The following is a 15,263-nucleotide window of genomic DNA, read 5'->3' as shown; positions in this document are numbered from 1 at the left end:
TAAGTTGTAGGGTTCCAGGACAGTCAGTATCCCCAGGCCTCAGATTTTGCACAGGTTATTTACTATAACTAACTGTTGTGTGACAAAACTTTTCCTTGGGGAAACAACAAACAGATCTACTCACCCCAGGTAGGGAACCCAGCACAGAGCAAAGCACAGAAATCAGCAAAGTCCTTGATGAACCAATGAATTTTATTAGGGTTACTTACAGCAGTATGGGCGAGGGATTTGTTATAGGAGCAGAAAGACAACTATGTCATCAAGGTCCCAATGCAGCATCGGAACCTGCCCAGCCTTCAGGTGGCTCGACAGGTGCATCCTTCCCAGGTGCCTTAGCTGCTCTAAACCTCTTCCAGTCAGACCAGCTGGCTTCTGCTGCTTCCAGGCTGCTGGTCTGGCCTCAGTCTTCTTTGTAGCTCCATTTGGCTGAGGGTGTTCTTTACAGCTCAGCTTCCTTCCATCTGAGGAGAACTATGAGCTTTTATTGTTTACTCTGGCAAGGAGGGACCCACTGAATCTTGTCAGCTTCAGGGACTTCCTGGGGCTATCTTGAATTGTTTACCTTCCTGTTTAAGGAGCTTCCCTGAAGGATGGAATGTTTCCGTCTGTGAAGAAACTGTTACACAACACTAACCCAACAGGGAAAAGAAAAAAAAAACAGCAAAAATATCTAGAGAGGCAAATATTGCACAGAAAATACAAATTTTCAGTATATTAAAAAATGTGTTCGGTCTCTCTGGCCACCAGGAAACATCAAGACCTTATTCTTGCAAATTTGAGAAGATTGAAGCTGTCAAACAGTGGCACAGAGGTTATGTCACATAGAACTGGTAGAAATGGTCCAGCTACAGTGAAGAACTGTTTGTGGGTCTCTGTCAGATCCTAGGTTCAAGCCCTTTGACCTTACACAGAAGCCATCCTAATGAAATAGCTGCATGTCATAGGTAAGAGTGGTTGTTGCTGTCTTGCTTATAGGACCTTAAGGTAAAGGAAGAAAAGAATGAAAACACAAAGGGGAAAGAAAGAAAAGGATGAGGAAGGAAAGTTGAAGGGGCAAGAGAAGGGGAGGAGGCAGAGTGAGGAGGAATATGCCCAGCATGGCAGATGTACATGTAAGAATGCTGCAACAAACAAAAAACAAAAACAAAGGGAAAAGAAGCACAGAGGGGAAAGAAATAGTAAGATGGTTGGCAAGTAGGGGGTCTGTAGGTGCTGGGAGATCTCCAGGTTCTAGTGCAGCCACAGTGCTACTCCCTATGGCCAGTGCTCACCCGATATCTCATGCGAGCTTAAGGCCCACAGGTGCTGAGTAGGGCTTGGGGGTCTGAGGCTTGAACACAAGGTTGAGATTGGAGAATCCCAGTGGAAGACAAGTCCCTCTGAACTTCAGAACAAAGATGCCTCATAGGAGAGGATAAGGCCTTGAAGCTCAAGAGGAAGGAAGACTAAACAGTGGATGCTTCATTCCTACTTAGAAGGGGGAACAAAATAATCAAGGGAATTAAAGGTTAGGAGGGACTTGGGAGGAAGAGGGGGGAGAAGAGGTGAGGAGGAGGGAGAAGAAAGGAGGGGGAAGAGGAAGAGAAGAGGGGGAGGGGAAGAAGAGGGCATAATTAGATATGGGAGGAGATGTACAGAGGGTTAGGAAATTGAACAGAGGTGTGTAGCAATGGGGAATGGGGAACTGGGAGTAGCAACCAGCGAGTCCCAGATTTCAGGAAAGCAAGAGCCCAGTGTCTGTTTTATTCACTTATGTCCTGGTCATGACCATTGAGTCCAATGCTTTCAGCTCAACTTGCCCTTGTTTTCCTGAGGACTTGATGGGAATCACTGATGCTTACTTGGATCTCTCTGATTCTTAGGGCAGCAGATCCCCTAAACTTAGTCATAAGATGCCCTCTGAAACTGACCTTCCTGTATCCTAAATGGTCTGATAACCTGTGCTGACTGTAGGGCTAAGGTCCAAGCAAAACCTACCAATCCCAGAGCCCCAAACTCCACCAATCCCTGAACTCAAAATCCTACCAATTTTCATCCTGGATATCTCCAGGCTGGAAAACTCTTTCTCCAAGAAACCCTATTTAAGCCTGTCTTTTGCTCCGGTTCCCCCTGCTCCTTACCTGCACAGAGGCAGCTAGTCTCTTATGTCTCTCCCAAAAAAATCTCTCATGTGAATTTTGCTGTGCAGTGTGACTTTGTGGTATTTCTTGGATCCCAACTGCCAGGATACCTCTCTCTTCAGCACTGTAACACTTCCACAGGGGAAGTCTTCCCCTCAGAGATGCAATACCTCCATCAGAGAAGCTCCCCACACCTCCAGAGCTGTAACACTTCCACGGGGTGGGGGGCCTTCTCCCTCAGAACTGCAACACTTACACTGATTCTAAAGACTTTAAAATCCCTTTCATGGTTTATTCAAATATATAATGGCCATCTAAAAATATATGTGGCAGCTGGGGGAATGGGACTGGGCAAGATGCCTCAGAGGATAAGGGTGCTTGCTGTGCAAGTTGGATGACCTAAGTTCAATCCCAGGGATCCATGTAAAGGAAGAAGAGTCAATTCCATGAAGTTGTTTCTTGCCTTCTGCATCTATCCCATGGCACCTGTGTATGCAAGCGCGCGCGCGCGCACACACACACACACACACACACACACACACACACAGAGAGAGAGAGAGAGAGAGAGAGAGAGAGAGAGAGAGAGAGAGAGAGAGAGAAATAATAAGTAAAATAGTAAGCCAGGTGGTGGTGGTACACATCTTGAATCCGAGCACTCAAGAGGCAGAGGCAGGCAGATCTCTGAGTTCTAGGACAGGTTGGTCTATAGATTGAATTCCAGAGAACAGCCAGAGATAATAATAATAATAATAATAATAATATTACTATTATTATTATAAATACAGTTTTCAATTTCAGTATACTTGTATTGTTTCTCTTGCTCCTGCTATTCAGTTCTACTTCAGTTTCACTGTGATCTGATAAGACAAAACGCGCTGTATTCTGAAGTGGAAACTTAAGGGTTCTGTGGAAAGTCAGCTGGATGGTGTTTTGCTGGAGCAAACATGTGAAGGAACATTTAGCTGAGGTGGACTCAGGTGAAAGACTAAGGCAGACTCCTGAAGGAACATTTCGCTGAAGCAGACACAGGAGAGAGGATGTTATGCTAAAGCAAGCACGTGAAAGGACATGGGATGAAGAATTCTTTGCTAATGACACACATGTATTAGTTTGCCTTACATTGCATAGTTGAGATGCATTTGTCAGGACTCCCTAGAGAGAAGTACACTGGAAAACTTGTGAGGTGTGCTGCAGTTTCTTGCCACTTCTGGGGACTTGGGCTGACTGGCGGAGTGATGTCAGCTGAGACAGAAGCATGTGCTGAGACCTGTGGAGGACACGTGATGTTTGGAGGGCTCAACAGACAGTGACAGAAGCTGAGCCAGGCTTGCTTATAGAGCTCACTGTGCAATGCTTGTGGGTCTAGAGTCTTCATAGATCTTCACTTCCATGAATGAGGCACAGCCGAGAACTTCTCCTGGCATTCCTCCTCGTTCCTCCTGTGAGACAGTGGAAGCTGAGGCCTGGCTGTCTCTGTTAGGTAGTGCCACCTCTGCTGATTCCTGTTTGCTATCCTGACTCTACTGAACTGGACTGCTGGTGTATCTGTGAAGTGTTTGTGAGCGATTGAGCTGCCAATGCCAGCCTGTGAACTGAACTGCTGATTTCCAGACAACACAGAAGGGAGTTGCTCCAAAGAACCTTTCTAAACAGGTCCACTTCCCCCACCCCCATATCCTTTCTTTTCCACTACCTCTGGTGGGTGGTGAACTACAGGGGAGGTTAAGAACCATTATCTTTTTAAAAAAAAATAAAGGGCTTGAGAAAAATTAAAGTGACAGAATTCTCTCATAATTGTTAAGACTTGTAGAATGTGCTAAAACATGCTCCACCTTAGAGAAGGCTCTGTGGGCTGCTGTGAAGAATGTGCGCTGTGCACTGTTTGGATGGGTGCCTCTTCTGCTGTTATTCAGAAGTCTCTTTGGTGACTCTCACTTGGGAGCTCAGTCCTCACTCCAAGTGCAGAAGGGGAGAGAAACCGATATAACAACAAACCAAGCCAGATGTAGAAATTAAATTTAGACAAACTAAAGCCAACATAGTCAGTGTACCGTGAATGATGATAGAAAAGAAAGTGGTAAAAAAATAATATTTAAAGTAAGTGAGAGGTTAAACATTTATTAAGGGGACTGGAAAGATTGCTCGGTGATTAAGAGCATGTGTTGTTCTAGCAGAGGAGCCACATTTACTTCCCAGAACTCACATAACCATCTGTAACTCCACTTCCAGGGGATCTGACACCCTCTTCTGACTTCCACGGGCACCAAGCACACATGTAGTGTGCTTACCTACATGCACACAAAACACACAAAGTTAAATGAATAAATCTAGTTAAAATGTATTAGTATAAAAGTGGGAACTACAGTTTAATAAAATGAAGGAAGCCAGCAGGGAGAGGGGAAAAGAAAGAAGAAGCAAAGCTGAAGAAGTAAATAACCAGAAGATGGAAGAATTTAGGAAAGGACAGAGAAAAAGCCAAGACATTGCTTTTTTTTTTTCTCCAAATACTCCATAATATAGATAAATACAAAAGCTGAGGCTCTTGCTCAATTGGTAAGATGTTTGCCCAACAAGCGTGAGAAGCTGAGTCTGATCCCCAGAACTCACATAAAAGGCAGGCAAGCACTAGGAATCCCAACTCCCGAGAGGTAGAGACAGGCATATTCCTATGGCTAGCTAACCATAGCCTAGGTGGTGATAATAAGAGAGTGTCTCGGATGAAAGGGTAGAGAGCACGTAAGGAAGGATGCCCAAGGCTGTCCTTCAGCCTCTACATGCTGGTGTACTCTGTGTGTAGAGAGCACCTAAGGAAGGATGCCCAAGGCTGTCCTTCAGCCTCTACATGCTGGTGTACTCTGTGTGTCTGCATATGTGTGCGCGTGCGTGCGCACGCACACACACACACACACACACACACACACACACACACACACAAGAATAATGGTAAGAGTGGCCAGAGAAGGTTTTTTAGTTGAGAGTGAGTGCTTCCCTTGCAGAGGACTTGGGATCAGTTCCTAGCCCTCAGGGTAAGGCAGCCCGAAACTGTAATACCAGATCCAACTCTGACTTCTGACCTCAGAGAGCAATCATGTGTGCAGCACATACCCAGACACACTCTTACAGGCACAGTTTAAGTAAAAAAAAAATCTCAAAATTGATAATAGAGAGGGTATAGTAAGAGAAAAAAAAAGTAGGACAAACGTAAGGACAAAAGAAAGAGAAACCAGGAGAGCTAAGTGTTGGAACCACTGCCTCCTGAATCCTGCAGTTTTGGAGTCTGCCGGATGGGGGCTGGGATCCCTTGAAGTTGGGTTGGAGTGAGACTTTGTTTTGTTTTGTTCAAACTAGTGTGGAGCTCAGAGCGCTCAAAGGTTACTTGACCAAGAGTGGTGTAATCTCTGTAGGGACTACTTATTCTTTATGGATCGGAAGCTACTCTGATCACTTAGTCCTTTCAGTCTGAGGGCTGGACAGGTTCTCTCTTCCTCCCCAGCTTTTATACCTTAGATCAGCTAATGTCTAGACTAATGGGTTTCCCCCAACTGTGGAGGAGGTAGGTGGAGCACTGTGACATGTTCCTGAAAAACTTGTCTCAGTGCTTTCTGATCCTGCCTGGCAGTAAATGCCTTGGAGAACAGAGACCATAGGAAAAACACATGTGTCCTCAGTTTAGAGTTCTCTGTTCTCCAAGAGGAGAAGAGCAGGGCAGAGGACAATGCAGACTGTGAGGTGCCTCCTGGCCTCTGGGCTACGGCTTTCACACTCCTCCATTATCCTGCTTCTTGCCAAAGTGTACAGAGGACCAACAGCCACACACAGCACAGCCAAAGCCTCCTACTACCTGAGTTTCATGACGTGTCCCTGCCAAGCCCATCACCCATCTTTGACTGCCACCTTCCCCTCAGAGCCTGGGGAAGGCACCTGCCCTGTGATGGCTTGTTGTCAGGTCCCAGGGTAGCTCGGTCTTGAATAACGGCCACACAGCGGATGTGGTGGGATCTTTTCCAGGGATAACTCCTCAGAATGCCTCACCAAAGCCATGCGAAGGCTCCAGGCTTGTCCTGTGGGTAGGAGGTTGTTTGTTTGCTTTCTCTCCCAGCACCGCTTGGGTTATCTTTGGGATGCAGTTTCTGCTTCTGCTAGCTGCTGGGTCATGCAGAGGGAGCCTTTGCCTCTTTATGATTATGACTTCATTTCTGATAGTCATCATTCCATTTCCCCACACTCTTCAGCTATAATCTTTCTTGTGACTTCTGACACCTTCCACTCTTCTGTGGAATAGTCTGTTCTTTGTTGTCTAGGCTCCTCACATTCACGTCATGTCTAATCTGACCCCGGAAGTCTGCTAATGGTCTTTGGAGCTCCCAACTCCCCTTCCTTTAGCATCCTCACTGGGGTCCAAGTTTCATGCTGCAGAGAAGCCCTCCAGCGTGAGTAATCTCCCACCCTCACTTAAGCTCTTCCTACTCCTGTACCGGCAGAGCCCAGACCCCTTCCAACAGCTGTAGGTGATACTGGTCTTATTATCACCTCTGGTTTCTCCAGAGATTAAGAGAGCAAAGGACGTCAAATGAGCTTCATTATATTCTATGTGGGATGGCAAATCACCATGAATTCAACAACCTACAGGACACACGACCTCACAACTCCCGAGCATCAGGAACCTGGCGGTGTCTAGATCCTCTGCATCGAGTTTTTCCTGAAGCTTCATCATCAGCCAAGCCAGGGTCTGATGTGAGGTTCAGCTGGGCAAGGATCAGTTTCCAAATTACTCAGTGGCTGTTGAGGAACTAGGTCTCTTAAGAGCTCTCGGGCTAGAGTTCCATAATGCCCTGAGCTGTGTGTTTTCTTCCAACTTCACCGGTGCCTGTGAGCGGAGCCAGCGGCCAAGGACCCACACGTGAAATCGAGGCTAGAAGCTCTTATAACAAATCCAAAAGTGACTCCATCTCCTTCACCGCATTGGTGGGGAGGAAGCATGTTGCCACATCCACCACATCCAAGAGAAAGCTAGGCACAGGGCTTGAAGACCGGGAAGATGGGCCTCAGGCAGGCTATTGGAATTAGCCCACCATACGAACTTAGTGCTTGGACCCTTACTGATTGTGTCCTGCTCTGGCCTACCCCAAATGGTAACCATGGTTTTGTTTACCTCATGTAACTCCATTAAGTAAAAATGTCTTTATCTTGAGATGCTGAGTAAAATCTTCCTTTAGGGAAGAAAAAAAAAATCAAGAAAAGATTGCAAGAAAAAAAAAATCAGCATGCTTTCTGAAACAGAGCTATCCCAAACCCAGTAGCAGAAGCAAGACATGAAACTGTGGTGACGCTGCTTATAAAGGCAGCCGGTGGCACCTTTGAACCCAACCCTCTCTAACTCAGACACTGAGCACAGTCCGGCAAACCGCCACTCTGGGGAAGATAAGGATCTGAGGACCAGGAGGCAGCCAACATCCACCCCACCAACATTCTCTCCACCTTCTTAGCTGCTTGGGCTGACACAAACCAAGACCAGACTAAAGAAAGTTCCCCTTCAGTGACAGCCAAACAGTAACAATGTTCTGTTGGTCATGGCCACTCTTCCTCTCCTCTTGACCCCTTCTGACAAGGATGGTTACCTATCAGGTGGCTCCTAATCAGCCTCGGGCTCTAATGCCTGCATCTCAGGTTTTCCCACCCTCTCATTTCTCAGGAGGTCACTTCTACTTCTCCAGCCTTACTTATCTCTTCATCTGGTATATTCTGTCCTTAGCTTGACTGGAGAGCTAATAAGTTATTTATAGAGCACTCGTTAGAGAGCAGATTCCCCTCCAAGCACTGACAGGAAGCCACATAGATCCACAGTCATGTAGATGCCAAGAATTTATCAGGACTAAGAGCCCAGCCCCAAAGTCAGAGAGATGCATTTTGGAAGTGCCCTTTACTTTGGCACGATGCTGCCACTTCCTGAACTCTTTGCTCCTATATAACATGGAGATGATTTCACTTTGCAAGACAGTTGCAAAGATGAAAGGATTTAATTCCGGGGAGCTCTTAGCACCATGCCCATAGTAAAGACCTGACACCCCACCACCCCCAATATATGGAGAGCTCTGTGAAGGCTGGCTATGTCTGTGGTGTTCAGCTTCCCACCCTCAATACACCATACAAGGCCCGGCAGGTGGTAAGTACTTACTAGACAGTTGTCAAATGGGCTAATAAGTGAATCAGTACTACTGTGGTTAATGACTGAAATAGTTATCTGTGGTGTGACTTTCCCAGGAGGTCAAAGATCTCACAGTGCTACCTAACCCAGTTTCAAAGTCCACCCTGTCTGATAAGTGACAAGTCTGATCATTTAGCTGGGCATTTGGCTGTGTCTTGAAGGGTTAAATTTGATTTGCCTGAGACCACAGAATAAATCTGGTTGCAAGGTTGGCATGGTTACAGGGGCATGCTCAAATTCTTGGACTCTTAGCTCTTGACTCCTACATGTTCAGCGTATTGAGACCACCCCATCTTGATTTAGCAAGCAAGGGAAAGTCCCTGTGAGCTCTAGATTTGGGATAGGGAGGGCTTTTTATTTTATTTTATTTTATTTTATTTTATTTTATTTTATTTTAACTTTTAGTCTTCTCTTTTACATTATATCCTAACAGCATTCCCTGTCCCTGCATTCCTCCCCGTGGTCATGTGTCTATCTGTCTCCCCCTATTCCCCTTCCTTGATCCCTCCTCTGTTTCCCTCCAAAAAAAAGAGCATGCCTCCAAGGGATATCCATCAAACATGGCCTAACAAGACACAGTAAGGCTGTTCACAAACACATCAAGGCTAAATGAGATAACCCAGTAGGAGGAAAAGGGTTCCAAGCACAGGCAGAAGAGTCAGAGACACCCCCACCCCCACTGCTGGGCGACCCACACAAACACCAAACTACACAACATAATGTGTATGCAGAGGACCTAGCTCAGACCCATACAGGGCTTGTCGCTTCAGTCTCTGTGAGGCCCTATGAGCCCTGCTTAGTTGACTCTGAGGGTTGTATTTTCATGGTGTTCTCAACCCCTCTGGTTCCTACAGTCCTATGAGAAGGTGTTTTTGTTTTTGTTTGTTTGTTTTAATTCCTCTTGACCATGTTTCTGCTAGCAGTAGATCATGAGACACCTGCCTGATACTTGTTGATCTCATATGATCAGACATCATTGCAGAGTTTGTCAAGCATTCCAGTGACTCCTGCTATATACCAGCTATACAAGGCCAGCAGCTATTCCCAGAGAACGAGGACAAATCTCCATCTCAGCCTCATAGTTATGTGACCTTGGACAAGACATTCAACCTGGTTACATTTTCATCAAAAAGTAATAAACTAATACCTTGTAAGGACTTAATGATTACATCTGTTTGACAGAGGGGTGCCTTGCCTAGCACATCTCTCAAAGGATCTGGAATGCTTCAAAGTCTCTCACTCTCTGCACATTATCTAGTTGGGGGTGGGCCTATGGTAATTACTACTTATTATAAGAAGATGCTTCTTCATGCGGTGATGCTCTCTGGCAGCACGTAGCACTTCCCAGATAGACAGAAGAGGTAAAACTTCCAGTTGAATACACCTTGATTTCTCCACGTTCTAGAGCACAAGTGTATGTTATCTGTGGTAAAGGGTCTTACCATCAAGTTCTGAAGGGTCAGCAACAGCATCGGCAGTAATCTGTAATGTTTGGGAGGGGCTGTGGTACCCCTTTGTTGAATAACTCAAAAAAATGCAACCCATTTCTGGTCTTGGGGATTTTATTTGGTAGTATATGATGTCCATCTGGGTTATTGTTTTCCCCCACTGTATGATAACTCCATTCAAGTACTTTTTATATAAGTATATATTTCAACGTCCTCATTCTTAATCCTGCTGTCGAAATGATAAGAAGAAAGCATAGGAGACAGGTATGAACTTTTCAGTCACTGAGACAATACAAAGAAGTTTATGGAGTGAACTGGCTCTGAGTATAAACGTTCTGAGAGACTTGAGGGTTGATGGGGATAGGAGAGCCAAAGCAGGGTCGCCGGCATAGCACACAGTCTTTATGGTGTCTCCGGTTGCCCTGAAGGTAGTTCACCAAGAGAATGCGTCCTGGGACAAAGGGCAGAAGAGTTCAAGTAGACAAACCTCATCTCATTTATTTACTTATTACTTTATTACTTTACAAAATACGTGCCAAAGGCCTACTCTCAGCTAGCTGCGGTCTGATGTCAGAGATGTAACTGGAGTATAAACAATCACTGTCTATGCCTCGAGAAGCTCACAGTGTAATAAACACTAGTACATCAAGTAATAATGTGCTAAAGTCACAAGCTCTTGACCTCCAGCTCCAACCAGGATTCTTTTCTATGCCAACACCTTTGGCTCCAAATCTTAGTCTTATCATCTTGTGTTATTCACTCTGTCTGTTTACCTAATAAATTTTCATTCTGACTCATCTGGTTTAATCAGGTTCTGATATCATGATATCAAAAGCCTATCAATAGATGGTGTTTGGTGGGAGTTTTTGTTTGGTTGTTTGTTTGGCTGGTTTTCTTTTCCCCCTTGACACTGGATAGGATTTTGGCTGGATTTGATCATTGGTAACTTGCACATGCAACTAGCTGATGGTCCAATTGGTCTAATCCAGTATTCTTACTCATTATTATTAATTACCTAATGTGCCTGGGAGGCCAGGCAAATGCCTAATGGATGATCTAATGCCTAGGCTGAATCACACTCAGGTTCAAGAAAACCCGTCATGGGAGGTGGGCAGATTCTGCATTCTCTATTCAGCCACACAGGACTTTGGCTTCTACAGCTTTGAGGAAGCAGAACCAGGCCCTGATAACTGTAGAGCTCTTCCTGAGTCTAAGGAACTTCTTACCCTGCATCTTAAGCTTGGCATGTTTATTGGAAAAACTCATTTTGGGGAAATCTCTCAATCTCTGATGTTCAGTTTGGTTTTTGTGGCAGGGAGCTGAAGTGATAGCCTTGCATATATCGGGCAGAAGTCGGACTACTGAGCTACTACAGAGCCCCAAACTCTTCATTCAAACCTGTTTCAAGTTAGGTGCACTGATTCTGGGAAGCAGTGCCAAGGAGCTATGACTCTCGTGAAGGAAAGGAGAAGAGAAGATAAATGGTTAGACCTTAGCAACAGACGGGTGCCTGTCAGGAAACACGAAGTTTGCAGCACGCATGGAGGGAAAGCTAGATGCTCTCCCGGGACGCTCATTCATGCTACGCTTTTGAGTGTCTATTTACACTGAAGTCCAAGCTAACTTTACGCTTCAAAAGCTCAGCATTTGGGAAGACACATGGACTGTTTGCTTTGAGCGAGTGGCAATAGCTAACTCTTCCTCCCAGAGTTGGCTCAGAGAACATTTTTGAAACACAGACTGTCATGCTTGCTGGCACACAGGATGTGTGGAATGAAAGAGTGCTTTCACAAAGAAAGAAGAAAGGGCTATATAATATGACAATAAGGCACACAGTCGGTTCTTTTGGTAAATGTCAAGTTTTACTCACCAGCCTCACACAGCCAGCAGCAATTCCTCTTACTCGGGTATTCCCCCTGGGAAAGCATGCTATTTATAAAGTCTCAGCCATTTGTTAGGAAAGACACAAATTAGACTGGGCTAAATTATCCCCACCAACAGAGCCCGAGTCGCCTCCTCAGGTCCAGCTGTGCCTTTCCTCTTGCCAGGGATCTTCCTACACTGTGACATTCAGCTTTGGCCTTGTCCCCTGGTTGCCTGGTCTGGCCCACATTAGAATGGGAGGTACCAGAGGAGGGGAACTGGAATACCTGAATGTTTGATGACTTTGGATCTGGCCCCAGAAAACCTTGGTTTCAAATTTCAAATCTACTTTGTACTAGGTGAAACTTGTTCTTCAGAACTGTGGAAGCCTTGATGATAATCATATGGACTTATGATTGCTGTTGCTATTGTTTTTGTGTTTGGGGTTAAGCTCAGGATCTTACACACATTGACAAGCATTTTTATCACTGAGAACTACACTCCCAGCCTCACAAGATCATCATGAGGGCCTAGAGAGATGGCTCCGTATTAAAAGAACTGGCTGCTCTTCCAGAGCACCTGGGTTCAATTCCCAGCACCCACAGGACAGCTCACAACCATCTGTAACTGTGGTTCCAGGGGAATCAACATCTCCTGGCTTCCTCAGGTACTGCATGCATGACATGTGCAAATATGCACTGTAACACACACTTACGATAAAAATAAATCTAAAGAAAGAGGTGCAGTGGGATAACACATACTACACATAACATGGAACCAGAGGACAATGTTGATCATTGCTGACTGTATTAGTCACAGGCTTCTTGTTAATAAGAGCAGTTTAAAATAGCAACGCTTTCATGGCTTCGTACCAGATTGTGATGGTTGTCAGAAACAGTTTCCCAATGCATCATGCAATGTCTTTCAATGGACCACTGAGCATTAATGGGGCCTGTCACAGTAAAGCGAGGTACTGTGCCTAACTATCGAGGACTTCTAGTTTGGCCGGAAGAAGTGACATTTAAATTTAATTAATTTAATTTTGGATAACCATCCATGTATGCTGTATGGCTACTATGTCAGACTGTGAAGTTTTATGATATTAAAACAGCTAAATCTGTGTACAAGGGAGCCAACATGGTGATAGACTCAAATGCCTAAAGTTGATAGAATTGAGTAAGTCAGAAAGAGTCAAACTTTGGGTGCACGATGGGCACTATTCTTCTTACTTCTTTTGCATATGAATAAGCAAAATGTGGAATAGCTACCCTTAGAAGACACACAGTCTGGGGTTCTAAGGGCTGTTTGATCGACTATAAATTTTACTGAAATAAAAAGAACTTAACTTTGATTTGAAACTTGCAAATTTTCTGCCATTTGGCAAACAGAGAAAACAAACAAACAAAAAAAAATTACCCAGCATCAAAACTGATCACTGAACCCCAACATGTACAGAAGAGCTTCTGGAATGCTCTCCTCAGAGGGCACTGGACCTGTGCAGCTAAGAGAAGTCATATCAGTGCATTGAGCATGGACAGACTGGTGAAGAAACTCAGGTGAGGAGAAACTGATGAAGGTTGTTCCTGTTGGCACAACCTAAGGTATTAGAACAAATGTTGCTGGTTCAGTAATAACTTAATTGAGCCACACATGCTATGAGAGAATGTCTGCTGCCTATGGTATGTTTAAATGATGTGAAATGATGTCCAACATTTAAAAAGAAAAAAAAAAAAACAACAAAACAAAACCACTGGTTTTACACCACTTAACATGGAACACAGAATTGAACATGGCTGAAGTTAAATCGGCCCTTCGCTGGAATCCAAAGACCTGGTTCTGAGCCTTGGTTCCACCAGCTACCAGCTTGGAACCCTTCAGCCAGGTACTACACCCTTTGTCTTCCCCGTTCCTACAAGTATAAACGGGGTGATAATGCCCAGCTCACAGATTCTCTTAGGGGTTGCGGGAATACTGGGATGCAATCTGCAGAGGACAGTTGTGATCATCGTCACGCCCTTTGCTTTCTCAGTGATCATCTATGGGATGTGGCAGGGCAAGCTGACCGGACTACAGAGGAGATCAAGGCTGAAAGGGTTAAATGGCCTGCCCATCATTAAACAGTCACAAAGAGCAGCGGGCTCATCACAGCCACAGAACACCGGATAAAGTTTTCACATACTTTGCTCTAGAAAGGTATAAAATGACAGGATTGAAAGGAGAGCATCCCCAGCTACCTTACCTTCTACATGAGAAGAAGAAGCTCTACCCAGGGGACCATTGTTTCAACAACCAAGGGCCAATTGGATCCTATCCTGCTGCACAGGCAAATGCAGTTTGATTGCACCACAGAGCACTCACTGACTAGGGAAGTGGCTTTGGTTGCTGCGCTACAACAACAGAGTTGAGGAGTTGAAATAGAGACCCTGTGATGTGCAAAACCAGATATCGGTACTACTTGCCACTTACAGACTATGTTAAAGAACACGGTCCTTCCATCTCTCGGGATCTGGCTATTAGAAGGGTGTGGCTCAAGATACTAGGCAGCTACTGTTTTGACCAGCACCCCTTAAGTCTCTGAACCCTAGATTTCTATATATGCTGTATGTCTTAATGTGACAGAACTCCATCCTCTGGACTGCAATGGCCATTGCTGTCATGCACATGAAACCCTTATAAGATTGGTTCCATAACATTCCCTCAGAGAATGGGGCCTCATCTGACCCTCAACTGTGATTGTAACCATCCCTGCTTTCCAGACTCCAGCTGCATAGGATCCTGCTCTAGCTGCTAAGGACCTCGGTGGGTGGGGTGCTAAATTGTGTAGGAGAGAAAAGTTTAACTGATCGTGAGACTCCTGGCATATAGCTTTTGGTCCAGCTGCTTAGCTGTCCATACTATTGTGGGTTACCTCAGAAAACTCACTGGTTCTTCCAGCTGGACCTGGATGGAACTGTTGGTTTGGTTTGCTAGTGCTATACCTGCAGAAAATAGAGGTTTCTGCACATCTCCCCAGGGAAAGTTCTATAATATCTAGAGACAAAAGGGATGGGGGCACCAGGAGAGGGCTTAGGACTTCAGCCACTGCTCACATAGAAAGGCATAGTTCTAGGGGTAGAAGGAAGATTTGAACAACAAACGTACTCAGAAAACGGGAAGTGACAAGCTTTGTCATATCTTTCTTAAGTAGCAGAGATGCAGATCCTCAAAGGACAGTGTCGGTCCTGGCGGAGGAGGCCTCTTCACTTCTCCTTTGTGTTTCAGTTCCTGCTGTCGAGTCTGTGGTGGTCACAGATTGACACGGAATCTACATAGATGCAAGTGACAACTGGTAAACTTCTGCAATGTTAACTCAAAATATTTTCCTGTAACTCTTAACAAAGCCACATTTCTTGACTTGATAATTAGATAGACACAGAATGCTAGAATAGCTTTTATTTTTTAAAATACTTTCATTTATATATTTTTTATTTGAACATTCCACAGCCTGGATTATAATTTGTATTTTTTTTTTTAATTACAAATTGACTTTTCGAGACTGCCCAACCTGATTTAGTGCTACACCCCAGGTAGGACCAGGTCTCTTTCAAAAGCCCCATCATTAAAGAGGGTGCCTCTCCTGAGGTGGGC

The sequence above is a fragment of the Micromys minutus genome (genome assembly GCF_963924665.1).
Source record: "Micromys minutus genome assembly, chromosome: 18".
In the NCBI taxonomy this organism is placed as follows: Eukaryota; Metazoa; Chordata; class Mammalia; order Rodentia; family Muridae; genus Micromys; species Micromys minutus.
The sequence above is the reverse complement of the archived record's forward strand: the minus strand, read 5'-3'. Positions refer to the sequence as shown.